Source organism: Hyla sarda, chromosome 7 (assembly GCF_029499605.1).
Source record: "Hyla sarda isolate aHylSar1 chromosome 7, aHylSar1.hap1, whole genome shotgun sequence".
Taxonomy (NCBI): domain Eukaryota; kingdom Metazoa; phylum Chordata; class Amphibia; order Anura; family Hylidae; genus Hyla; species Hyla sarda.
Window position 1 is genome coordinate 32,505,319 of NC_079195.1, and position 12,795 is coordinate 32,518,113.

A 12,795-nucleotide genomic window follows, 5' to 3' on the forward strand; every position below is an offset into this window, starting at 1 on the left:
TGAGCTCCGTGTAAGCCCCGCCCCCCAGAGCAGCCATAGCCAATAGCCTGCAGCATCTTGCTGCAGGCATCCAATGAGCTGCTCCCCTTCCTTTCCTATAGAGCTGTAGTCGGCAGGATGGTAATGGAGGACATTCTGTCCCCCCTGAAGGTATTTAAAGAACTGTACAGTACTGTATGCGATGTCACACAACACATACAATACATAGACAAACTATACACCCCATACATCAATGTTTCCCTATCAGTGTACCTCCAGCTGTTGCAAAACTATAACTCCCAGCATGCCCAGACAATCAATGGCTGTACATGCATGCTGGAAGTTGTAGTTGTGCAACAGCTGGCGGCACCCTGGTTTGTTAAACACTCCCCATACACTCCACATACAATGGTCATCCCAGAACCAATTGGCAGTTTCCCATAGAGATATGTATTCAACATACAATGGTTCCGGGGCCCCAGAACCAATTACTATTTTTACATAGACATATGTACTCGACATATGATGGTTTCAACATATGATGGTTTTCCTGGAACCAATTAATATCATATGTTGAGGGACCACTGTATATGTATTCTGACCATCCGGTCTAATGCAATCTATACCGATCTGATACAATGCAGGGTGTCTGCAGATACACCCGGATTCAAAGACTTAGGATAGAGGCACTTGAGCTAAAATCACTGTGGAATGGCCCCCTCAACATGTTTCACTACCGAAGTAGCTTTGTCAAGAGGCAAATGAGCCCATTTGACTCCCTTTTTCGGGTTCTTCCCTGATTTAGTAAGGTGATGAACCAGGGTTGGGTCTAGGTCTGGAGTGGTAGACAATTTTTTGGGGAAGGGTAGGTCTGGGGCATTCAGATTTAAGCTTGCTACAGGCAGCTCTATTCAAAGGTTTTTTCACCCAGTTGCAAACGTATTGGGAAACTCTGGGGTGAGGAATCCACTCGCCTGACCATGGATGCTTAATATGGCCTGGGTTGATTTATGGATTCCCAGCGCTATCAAGTAAAAGGGGTTCAGTAGAATCATCTTAAAAATTCCATATCTTCTTCTAATACGTCTTCATATTCGGAGTCTCTGTCCGATTCAGAAAACATAATATTATCTTCCGAAGAAGAGTGTATAGGAGAATTAGGGAAACAAATTGCCTTTCTTGTAGAAGAGGATGTATGTGCCCGCTTAGATTTCACTTCCTCAGGGGCTGAGGGTCCGTAATGTAAATTAGATACATCTAGATCTGTGCTTTTTGGTAAAGCTTTAGGTGGAACCTGATCCTCATGATGTTTATGCATTTTGCGTTGCTTAGCAACGGAAGGATCGGTAGATAAATGGCATTTCTTATGAGAAACCTTTCCCTTTTTAAATCCACCTGCCATATTTGACGTGGAATCCTCAGACGACCAGAAGATATCTTTTTGGAAGGACCTTTTTGAGGTGAATTATAAATATTGGAGCGATTTATTGCTGACGTAATAGATTTGGAAATAACCTCGTGAATTTTAGACATGGCAGACTGAACAGCGGATTGCACAGCAGACAGCAGCAAAGAAAGAAGGAAGTGAATATACTAGTCTGTGTCTTTATGTTACTGGGCTATTCAGTGATTGGCTACTGGCCGTACCTAATTAGCATGTTTTTCTTAGCAACTGAATATTAACTGTTTGTTTGTAGTAAAGGAAGATTTAAAGCATAATATGAGTCTCCTTGTCTTGTAATAAAATCAGTATTTGTATATAGTGGTACAGAAAACATCTTGCTCTCTCCAAAGGAGAAGGTGACGGTCAGTATATCTTCCATACCACAGTATTTAGTCAAGAAAAGGGTTATTGTCAAAGAAAATAATAATAATAATTATATATATGACAAAATAAGAGGTAGCACTCCTAGTGATGGTGAGGTGGGTGCAAACAGATGAAGTCCAGGTCACGGAGCTCGTAGCGTCAATAATAAAGAAGAAACTGTAGCACTCGCAGAGTAGTGGAAAACGGTGTCGAAGTTTATTCCAACTTAGGCGTCAAGGCAACGTTTCGGCTGCATGCAAGCAGCCATTTTCATGCCAATGGCTGCTTGCATGTAGCCGAAACATTGCCTTGATGCCTAAGTTGGAATAAACTTTTACACCGTTTTCCACTACTCTGCGAGTGCTACAGTTTCTTCTTTATTTTATATAGATATATATATATATATATATATATATATATATATATATATATATATACAAAGTCCATATGAAACAGCACATCAAGATAAGGTGAAGGTGGGTGCAGGCACAAGTTGAACCAGGAGAGTTGTGGTGTCTGGGGTGTTGCGGTGATGTAAGTGCAGGGTCTGGTGGTATTAACCCTGAGATGTTGTGACGCCAGGGTGCGGTTTCCTTAGTGTTAATGGTCCTACCGCCAATTGTCCCATAAACGGCAGGGAAAATAACGGAATGTCTAAAACAGACTTTATGAATAAACTGAAGAACTTTACTTGAAGATTTTTTTTCAACATTCTCTATACATAACAGTCTCTTAAGAGGCAACCGGAATGCAGGTTCCTCACAGGTTTTGCTGGGACTTTGAAGCAATGTGCTTTGATGCAGGCCACTGTGCTACTAATTATAATATTCTAGCTGGCAGTAGTCACTCAGGATTTGGTAGATTGAGCTTTGTAACTCACGGTTTAGTGGCTGCTGTTTCTTTCAGGCTTTGGCCTAGTTGAATTGAGATTTGTGCTGAGATATTTGTGCTTGCTTCAATGTACAGGTCCTAAGAGAGCGAATTTAGTGGCTACAACCCTTTATATAATAAGTGGCAGAACAAAGCTCATTGGTCAGCAAACCATTTATTATTTTAATAAATACATTTCTTTTTGGAACACAGTGCTCTCTGCTGACATCTCTGTCCATTTTAGGAACTGTCCAGAGCAGCATATGTTTGCTATGGGCATTTTCTCCTACTCTGGACAATTCTTAAAATGGACAGAAATGTCAGCAGAGAGCACTGTGTTCCAAAAAGAAAAGAATTTCCTCTGTAGTATTCAGCAGCTAATAAGTACTGGAAGGATTAAGATTGTTTTAATAGAAGTAAATTTACAAATCTATAACTTTCTGGCACCAGTTAATAAAAATAAAAAAAAGTTTTCCACCGGAGTATCCCTTTAAAGGCGTACTCTGCCCCTAGACATCTTATCCCCTATGCAAAGGATAGGGGATAAGATGTCTGATCGCGGGGGTCCCGCTGTAGGAACCCCCGCAATCTCCCCTGCAGCACCCCAGTGATCCAGTGCATGGAGCGAACTTTGTTCCATGCCGGATGACTGGCAATGCAGAGACGACATGTCACAAACCCGCCCCCTCGTGATGTAACACCCCCTCCCATAGACGTAATGTCACAAGGGGGCGGGGCCGTGATGTTACAATCCTCAAACTCTGCATCGCCAGTCATCAGCGATGGAGCGAAGTTCGCTCCATGCATGGAGAGATCGCAGGGGGTTCCTAGCGGTCCCCCCCCCCCTCTTCCCCACGATCAAACATCTTATCCTCTATCCTTTGGATAGGGGATAAGATGTCTAGGGGCAGAGTACCTCTTTAAGGACCTCACTTCTGAGACAATTGGTCTCATAGAAGACCACTGACGCCACACCCAGCCTTCTAAATGATCGCCAGGTGCTGCACAGAGATCGTGGGGGTCCCAACGGCGCGACCCCCATCAGACATCTTGACTATTGACAAATCATCACAGTCAGGAATGGTGTTTAATTTTGTGTGTTTAGCAATACTGTCTATGGGTAAACACCACAGTAATTCATTATGAATGGTTTACACCTGCAGAGGACAATGTCTGCCTCCGGTGGGTGTGAAATTTTGGCAGCGACCTCCGATTCTGTGGCAATAATTAAGATGGGCAAAGGAAACAGGGAGATAAATACACAAGTAATCTAACACAGGGAAAAGAATGTTAATACAAAAAGCACACACAAGGATGCAACTGCATATGCACAAACATGAGACCAGCCAAATTGTTTGCAGTCTGTAGAGAGCTCAGTCTGCTGAGATACAGGATATAAGAGGGTGTAGGACTGCAGAGGGTTAACACTCCATCCAGGGACCACTATGTTCCTTCTCTTTGTCCCTTTTCTCATACATACAATGCATTTGGAAAGTCTTTATATTTTGATATGTTGAGACCTTGTGCAAAAAAAAAAAAAAAAAAAAAAAATAATGTTTACCCCTATCAAACAGAATGTTAGAAATGTTTGCATAAATTCTTTCTAGACTCTTTCCCCCTATGACACTTGATATTTAGCTCCTAGGAGGTCTCCTATTTCTCTTGATCATCTTAAAGATGGAGTCACTTGTGGTACATTAATCCAAAAAGACACAGCCATGTCTACATACAGGCTGACAAGGCATATCAGAGCAAAAACCAAGCCATGGGGGGGAGAGAAATGCCAGTACAGCTCAGAAACGGGATTGTGAGGAGGCAGAGATCTAGAGATGAATACAAAAAAAAATTCTGATGCACAAAAAGTTCCCAAAGCCCAGTGGCCTCCATAATTCTTAAATGGAACACCTATGGAACAACAAAGACTAGAGTAGTTGAGAAAACCAAATCCAGTAAACCTGAGTTTGGTCAGAACTTGAAGAAAACTTTGCTTTGGCATAATTTGTCTGGTTTGGTTCAGCCAAACCTGGTAAAATGAAGTTGGCACCATGTAAAAATAGAAGGAAGGGTAGCCCAGAATACCTTGTAAGTAGGAGGTAGGATCACATGACCTCAGGGAAATCAATAATGCATTGCATACAGCTCTCAGCCAATCAGATAGCAGCTTAGGGGCGGGTCTCAGGGAACCAGAAAAGTCTATCCACTCAGTAGCAGCGGCCGTTTTAGGGATTTCAGCTATAAGGAGCAGATATGTGTGAGGGGGGCAGTGTGTGCAGTGTGTACTAAATCACCCAGATAGGAGTCGGAGCTTCCACTACTACAATGTTTCAAAGCAGTGGACAGAAAGCAGCTGCAAACAATGTGCTGCATTTCTCGTGTCAAGGCAAAATCTGAGGAGGAAGTGGAAACATGAGGATAATTTGGAGACACAAGAACCTGACAATGATGATCATAATGGCAACAACAGCAACCATGATGACCAACCACGGCTGTATGGCATGAAACCAGCCAGGCAGCTGTATGAGGAGTACTGGATAGCCACACGTTTAGGGGAAATTTCTGGTGCATTCTAATAGAGAGTGTCTAAATTGTATTTAGAGAGACACTATGCAGTCAGCTTTCAATGGCTTTCGAATGGCAAACAACTGCCACATGGGGGCCTCTCTTTACTTCCAGGTGACGTAATGCTCCACTGCTATTGCTAGCACTACCCTTCTAAGAGTTTTTAGCAACACCAGCAGAAGCATGTTCACGTTTGAGTACATGACGACTAAGATTTTACATACAGTATGCCAACCTGGAATAAATTGTCGCCAAATGGTCACCAGGTCGATTCATGTCTCACCTGTGCCCTTTCTCTGGCAGACACCATGAGCCCCAACTCCATGGACTTCTGGGTCACCAGATTAGACCAGTTTGCCATGGGTATTCTGTCATGTCTACCCTTCAGTTGTAGCATCAGAGAGAGTGTTCAGTGTGGCAGGTGACGTAGTCACCACTAAACAAGCAAGGCTGCCTACCAGCAACATGGAAAATCTAATAATCACAGAGGAAGAAGGTTTGTTCCCGCACCAGCTCACGTAGTACCTATGTATAGGATAACCGAGACCGAATCCAGCAATCCCGTGCTCAGCGGAAAGTAGCAGCAGCTGATAAATCTTACAGGAAGAAGAAAACTCTGCGGCACTGGAATATGATGCAGTTAAAGGGTTCTTTAATGCGGCATAGCAGTAACAGAGGTGTAGACAAACAGCCGACAAGCGCAGGTTTGGCGTCAGAGGACGCTTTCTCGAGGCATGCCTCGAGAAAGCGTCCTCTGACGCCAAACCTGCCCTTTTCGGCTAATGTTTCTTAAAATTAATTTTAAAACTCCTGTGCTTGATGCCACTAATTAAATATGCCATTGTTGCTGTCGACTGGCTACGACCACCACCCCTGCTGTTAACTTTTTAACATTAACAATACCCCTGTTGTCTACTGGCTGCTACTACTTCCAGTCCACCACACCTTGTGTAGACTCACTACTACTACTACCCCCAGTCCAGCATCCCTGCTGTAGACTCTTTAAAACTACCATCAGACCACGGTTCCTGCTGCCCACTACTACTGGGACTATGTAAGCACAGAATTCTTCTCCTTTACTTTGTTTTACATTGTACTGCTGGGATGCAGCTACTTCTACCACATCTACTACCAGGCCTACACAACCAGGTGATCCCAAATGTTTGCCAAGTCAAACCATTGCACATCTACAGTAATAATTAATACTGATTATTGTTTCACATATTATTTATTACCTGTCACAAATGACAAGATATAAGACAAATGGCCATGTACGATGTATCAGCAATTGTATGCAAATGCACATCAATTGCCGGATCCATGAATGAATCACAAAGGAGAATTTAGTCATGAAGAATTATTGCGTAACTACTGTGTTACAAAAGGTAATGTATTAGAACAAATATACCGTATATACTCGAGTATAAGCTGAGTTTTTCAGCATGATTTTTCGTCCTGAAAATGCCCCCCTCGGCTTATACTCGAGTGAACTCTCCGCCTATCAATTCTTTCATCAGTGGTCTTCAACCTGCGGACCTCCAGATGTTGCAAAACTACAACTCCCAGCATGCCCGGACAGCCACACACACACAGATTCACTTGCTCACATATATACACACACATATACATATACATACATAGAGATACACACACACATACATATATATATATATATATATATATATATATATATATATACACATCATACAGACACACTGACATACAATCACTCATACATACACACTCACAGTCACTTACACTAAGGCCCCAGTCATCCCTCTCTGCACAGGCACATACATAAAGATATACACACATACACACAATCACTCACTTATATTTTCAGTTACTTACAGTAAGTAAGGGCTCCATCCCCTCTGCATAGACTGTAGTTTCTGGCCGGGACATGCTGTGGGCGGGGCTTCTCTCTGCCTCCTCTGCTCCTGTCTCCTCCGTGTGGAGAGGAGCAGAGAAATAGCTGATAATGACAGGGTGAGTGGCGCCCCCTTCCTGCAGGGAGGGCACAACACCTTCCCTTAAACCCCATACAACTCCCCAGCAACGGATCTGGGCCCGAAGCGCGGAGAAGAGGCCCCCCCCCCCCCCGGTGAAAATGGAAACCCCTATGTAGTCAGCATTTAACAATTCCTGATAAACCTACAGCTGACTACATAACTGTAGGTTTTGCAGGAATAGGGGAAAAGCTGAGAGCACAGTTTGTTTTGCAGGGATAGGGGAAAGCTGGGTACATGAGAGGATTAGGGTTTGTAAAGAAATGTGTCTAAACAGTGGAGCGGGACTGCACACACCTACGCTCCCATCAACCAATCACAATATCTTTGCTGCCAGCCAATCACACACTGTCTGTGCTAGCAGGTCTGCCGAAGCTGTGCTGACTGAGCACTTTCATTTTCGTCTGAGGCATGAGAGAGTTTAGGTTGACAAAGGTTTTGCCTGACGGAGGAGGGAGGAGGCGGGATGCAGTTTTAGCTGAAGGATGAGGGAGGTACGGCTGAAAACTGACAGCGATTTGTCTGAGGGAGGAGGAGGGACGCCGTTTTGACTGAAGGATGAGCGAGGTACGGCTGACGGCTGATGCTATCCTAAAATGGACACCGTACGGACGGTCCCTGCAGCATAGATGGCCCGGACCAGCTCACCCTAACTTCCCGCCGAGGCGAGGTGAGTAAAAAAAAAAAGGAGGGGGAGGGGTCTGGATGATGACAAAGGCCGCAGTGGTCTTCAACCTGTGGACCTCCAGAGGTTTCAAAACTACATCTCCCAGCATGCTGGGAGTTGTAGTTTTGCAACATCTGGAGGTCCACAGGTTGAAGACCACTAATAAAGGGATTGACAGGCGGTGATGATGAAGGGGGGGATGATGACGGGGGTCTGGATGATGACGGGGGGATGATGAATTTCCCACCCTAGGCTTATAGTCGAGTCAATAACTTTTCCTGGGTTTTTGGCGTAAAATTAGGGGCCTCGGCTTATACTCGAGTATATACGGTAAATTAAACTCTAGTCAACCAAAGTCAACCAGAAGAACGATAGTGTCACTATGAAGAGTGTCTTGTTATTTGTGTTCTCTTACCCATTCCTCCTATAAACTAAAGCCATAGACCACATTAAGACCAAGTTCACATTTACTTTGCATTTCCCTTTTTTCTCTTCAGTCATGGAGAACAGAAATATAAAAATGATGGCAGTGCCAGATGGACAGCAGTAGTGCCTGACTTTAATTGACTTTAATGAGGCCCATCAGGGTTCCATCATAGTGTCAATCATTGTAATAAGGGTCAAAACACAGAAACAGCTGTCTGCAGATGTTGTTTTTTTTCTTCCAGAAAGACCTCTGGATTGGCATACATTCCCAGTTGGTTTTCAAGACTCCTAGTTGGAGTGAAACACTAACTTGAAGCGAAAGTCTCATGGAAAGGTGGCGTGAAAACTGCTTTGAATAATTTTCTCATCCTTCATTTTGTCAGAAAACACAACCTCCAATGCATGTGAACATCACTAAGGGAGGCTCTTTGCTCTTGATTACAGTAAACATTTATTAAAATCTGAAAATGGCTTTTTTTTTTTAAAGGGTAATGGTAGGGTCACACACAGCGCATCTGCAGCGTATTTGACGCTGTGGATGCGCTGCCAGCAGTTAGAGAGTGACAGCAGAGCAAAATCTGTGCTGCGGCTGGGCAGCTCTGTGTGTCAGCTTGTGACTGCCAGCGGGAAATCCACCACTACAAGCAGGCATCTAGAGCTAGAGGAAGCAGGGAACTTGCGCTGACGTCGCTCTGTGACTGTTGGCAGCACATCCTCAGTGTCAAATTCACTGCACATGCGCTGTGTGTGACCCTATCCTAATGCTTTAATTTTGCTGCTGGGGAAAGTAATGTTCCCATTGCAGTACCCAAAAACTGCTAAGCACTTGGATCTTCAAATTAAAGCCCTTTAATTAAAAAAAAAAAACTCCATTCTGAGGACATTGAAGAATATATAAGAGAATAAGTCACAAGTATTTTTCCTATATAATGAGATAAAAAATAGTTTTACTGTTTACAAGTTTTTTTTCCTTTTTTTTTTTTTCCTACCTTTCCGCATGACATTTCCAAAATCCTATGTAGACCTGAGGCAATGTTTGGAAGACCTTCTATTCTATTGTATCAACAGCAACATCAGTAAATATTTGTCTGTTCAATAACTAAAAAATAAAATAAAGTCCTCCGATCTCTCACAGTCAGGCCCTTGTACTTAAGGGGTATAAAAAGCCCATCTGCTACATAAATGTTATTAAGGGTGGTACATAGTAGGTGGGGGCTCAGGAACTGCAAGACTTTGCCTCTGCCTTTGCCAATCCCAATTTTATGAGCGTTATATTGATAAATTGTGAAATAACTAACACTATGTATAAATAGTTTATATAGATAGCTGTTTTGTTATTGTTCAGTCAAGTAAGGGAAAGGTAGTCACGTTGTGAGTACTACTAGAGACAAGCCCAGCTTTGGCCCTCTTCCTTGAAATGGATAGAATGAGAAACAGATATGCACCATGGCGGCAACTCTCAGGGACCCAGTAAGAGAAATAAAATCACCTTGACACGCTTCTGAAGGTTAAATGTAACAAAAACATGAAGGTTTTTAAAAATCTTTTGAAAGTATGGGTACACATTAAAGGATTGAGGTAGGTGAGTATGTATTTTTTTTTATTTTTTTTTTTTAGATTTTATCCCTATTGGTACACAAAGATGTTGATCCAGACATGTTTTTGCATTTGAATTTACAGAACCAGTGTCACGATTCGGCTGGCTGGAGGTGGATCCTCTGTGCCAGAGAGGGATTGACGTGGACCGTGTCGGTGGACCGGTTCTAAGTTCCTACTGGTATTCACCAGAGCCCGCCGCAAAGCGGGATGGTCTTGCAGCGGCGGTAGCAACCAGGTCGTATCCACCGGCAACGGCTCAACCTCTCTGACTGCTGAGATAAGCGCGGTACAAGGGAGTAGACAAGAGCAAGGTCGGACGTAGCAGAAGGTCAGGGCAGGCAGCAAGGATCGTAGTCAGGGGCAACGGCAGGAGGTCTGGAACACAGGCTAGGAACACACAAGGAAACGCTTTCACTGGCACAATGGCAACAAGATCCGGCGAGGGAGAGCAGGGGAAGTGAGGTATAAGTAGGGAAGTGCACAGGTGAAGGTACTGATTAAAACCTCATGCGCCAATCAGTGGCCCACCGGCCCTTTAAATCTCAAAGACCCGGCGCGCGCGCGCCCTAAGGAGCGGGGCCACGCGCGCCGGGACAGCACAGACGGGGAACGGGTCTGGTAAGGGAATCGGGATGCGCATCGCGAGCGGGAGCGTCCCGCATCGCGAATCGCATCCTGGCTGGGAACATTATCGCAGCGCACCCGGTCGGCAGGTCTGACCGGGGCGCTGTGAATAAGAGAACGCTGTGAGCGCTTCGGGGAGGAGCGGGGACCCGGAGCGCTCGGCGTAACAACCAGTCAGTGAAAATAGAAATATGACAGAAGATTACAACAATATCCACTTGTGTTTCTCTGAATCGGCCACCGATCACTGTTGGCAAATGTTTTACTGGCTTTGGCTGAAGAGAAAACAGGCCCTTACAAATAATAGAATACTATTGATCACAAAAGAAACTTTTTGTTCAAGACTTAAACAGGATAAATTATCTGGGTGTGAAACTCTTTATCTGTAAAAAAGAAGATTGATGGATTTACAAACTAGGATGTTCTGCTACCTCTGCCTCAATGACTTATAATCCTGCCAAAGTAAGATAATAGACTCCAATGGCCCCAGGCTTTAGGAGATTGCTGCAAATCATGAAATTGGTTTTATATTATGTAATCACCAGGATTTTTTTTTTAACCACTAATGCAGACCACAAGATATTTTACCATTACCTTCACCACCATGGACCACTAGTGGCCTTTCTATTCTGTGTTGTCCCACCAGAGGCAACGCTTTTTGGTTGTTACTTTCTTCTTCCCACTCAAGTACTGGTCTTTTGCAACTTAAGCATGTTGACATGGCAATTGGTGGGTGAAGATGACATTGTTGGCCTAAAAGTTCAGTTGCAATGTAACTAGACACAAATCAATTCCTGAAAAAGTCACTATAAATAGCAAAGTGAAGGGGAGGTGCCTAAAATATTACTTTTACTATCAACATTAAAACGTCACCACAGTATAGTAGTATTGTTAAAAAGGGTTAACCCATTTGGTAAAATGAAGAGTCTGAGCAGCACTACCAGAGTCAGCACCAAAATGAATGAACGTAGATACCGCACACATACAATAATGCTGTGGTCCTATGTACTGAAAGGTGTAGTTGGCTCCCAACATGTTTCTGTCCAATTCCGTGACATCCTCAGGATACTTGTTTTTCTCCTAACAGTACATAGTATGTAACACAGTGACCAAACGCACATATATATATATATATATATATATATATATATATATATATATATGATACAAAAGAGTATTAAATGTTAAAAGGGTACGTAAAACATACACCTGAAAAATCAGTTGCCAAACACTATGTCAAGCTTGATAAATAGCAATATGTGACCATAGGAGAGAGGATGCCTATTCAAATATTGTCATCACTGCCGGTGAGTCTGGGTAATTAACAATCCTCCATAAGTTGGGTGATACAAGACAGATGTTTTGCATTTGATGACCCTATGATTTGTGTCTTGACCTTTCCTCTTGCCTTGTTACTTAATTTTTTCACCATCTGCTTATCTTTCTGGTTTGAACCTTGGCTTGGAGTTCTGACTCTCATTTTGGATGTCATATCTTGCTGAACGGACCCTAACAGTAGAGTCCCATTTACCCTGCAGGGGACCCTGATGATGACCGGGATGATTCCTAACACTTTAAAATTCACTTTATTAAGTGCCAGACCAGTCCCAGTTCAAAGTGGGCTATCGTAACACCCTATGGTATTAGGAACCAACAATATCCCATTTTCCACCTTGGTCACTACTCAGTTTTCAACAAGGAGAGCACTTTGGTTCAAATTCAATTCAAAGCCCCTTGACATCCAAAGACTATGTCCATAGACTGTTTACAAGTTAGCAGTTAGCAGTGGTGAACATACCCTTGACAGAGTGTAAACTTCAGTATTCTCCCCATCGTAAACTATGAATTAAAGCCTGTTTTATTGTGCTCACTGGTACATTGGGTACCGAAACTATCAGCACTGACAGCTAATGAATGGGGTTGGGGAGTTGGGGGTTCAAAGTGAAAATTGTGGAGCAGGTACTCTACATAGATGATGTTTTTGGAAGAGACTGCAGGTCTTTCAGTACAAGTCCAAAAACTGTTCTTAAAGGAATAGCATTAGTACTATGCTACCCAAAAATTCTAAATACAGTAAATAATATTACAATTTTTAGCTGTCTTACTACTTTGTAAGTTCCACCTTTTGATATACCTTTCAATCGGTTTGTGTTCAGTGTTGGTGAACACTATAACCCACTGCATGTATCTGAAATTGTCTTTCAGATCTGATAGTCTCATTGGATTGTGTAATAAAACAAAAAAGCGGACAACCA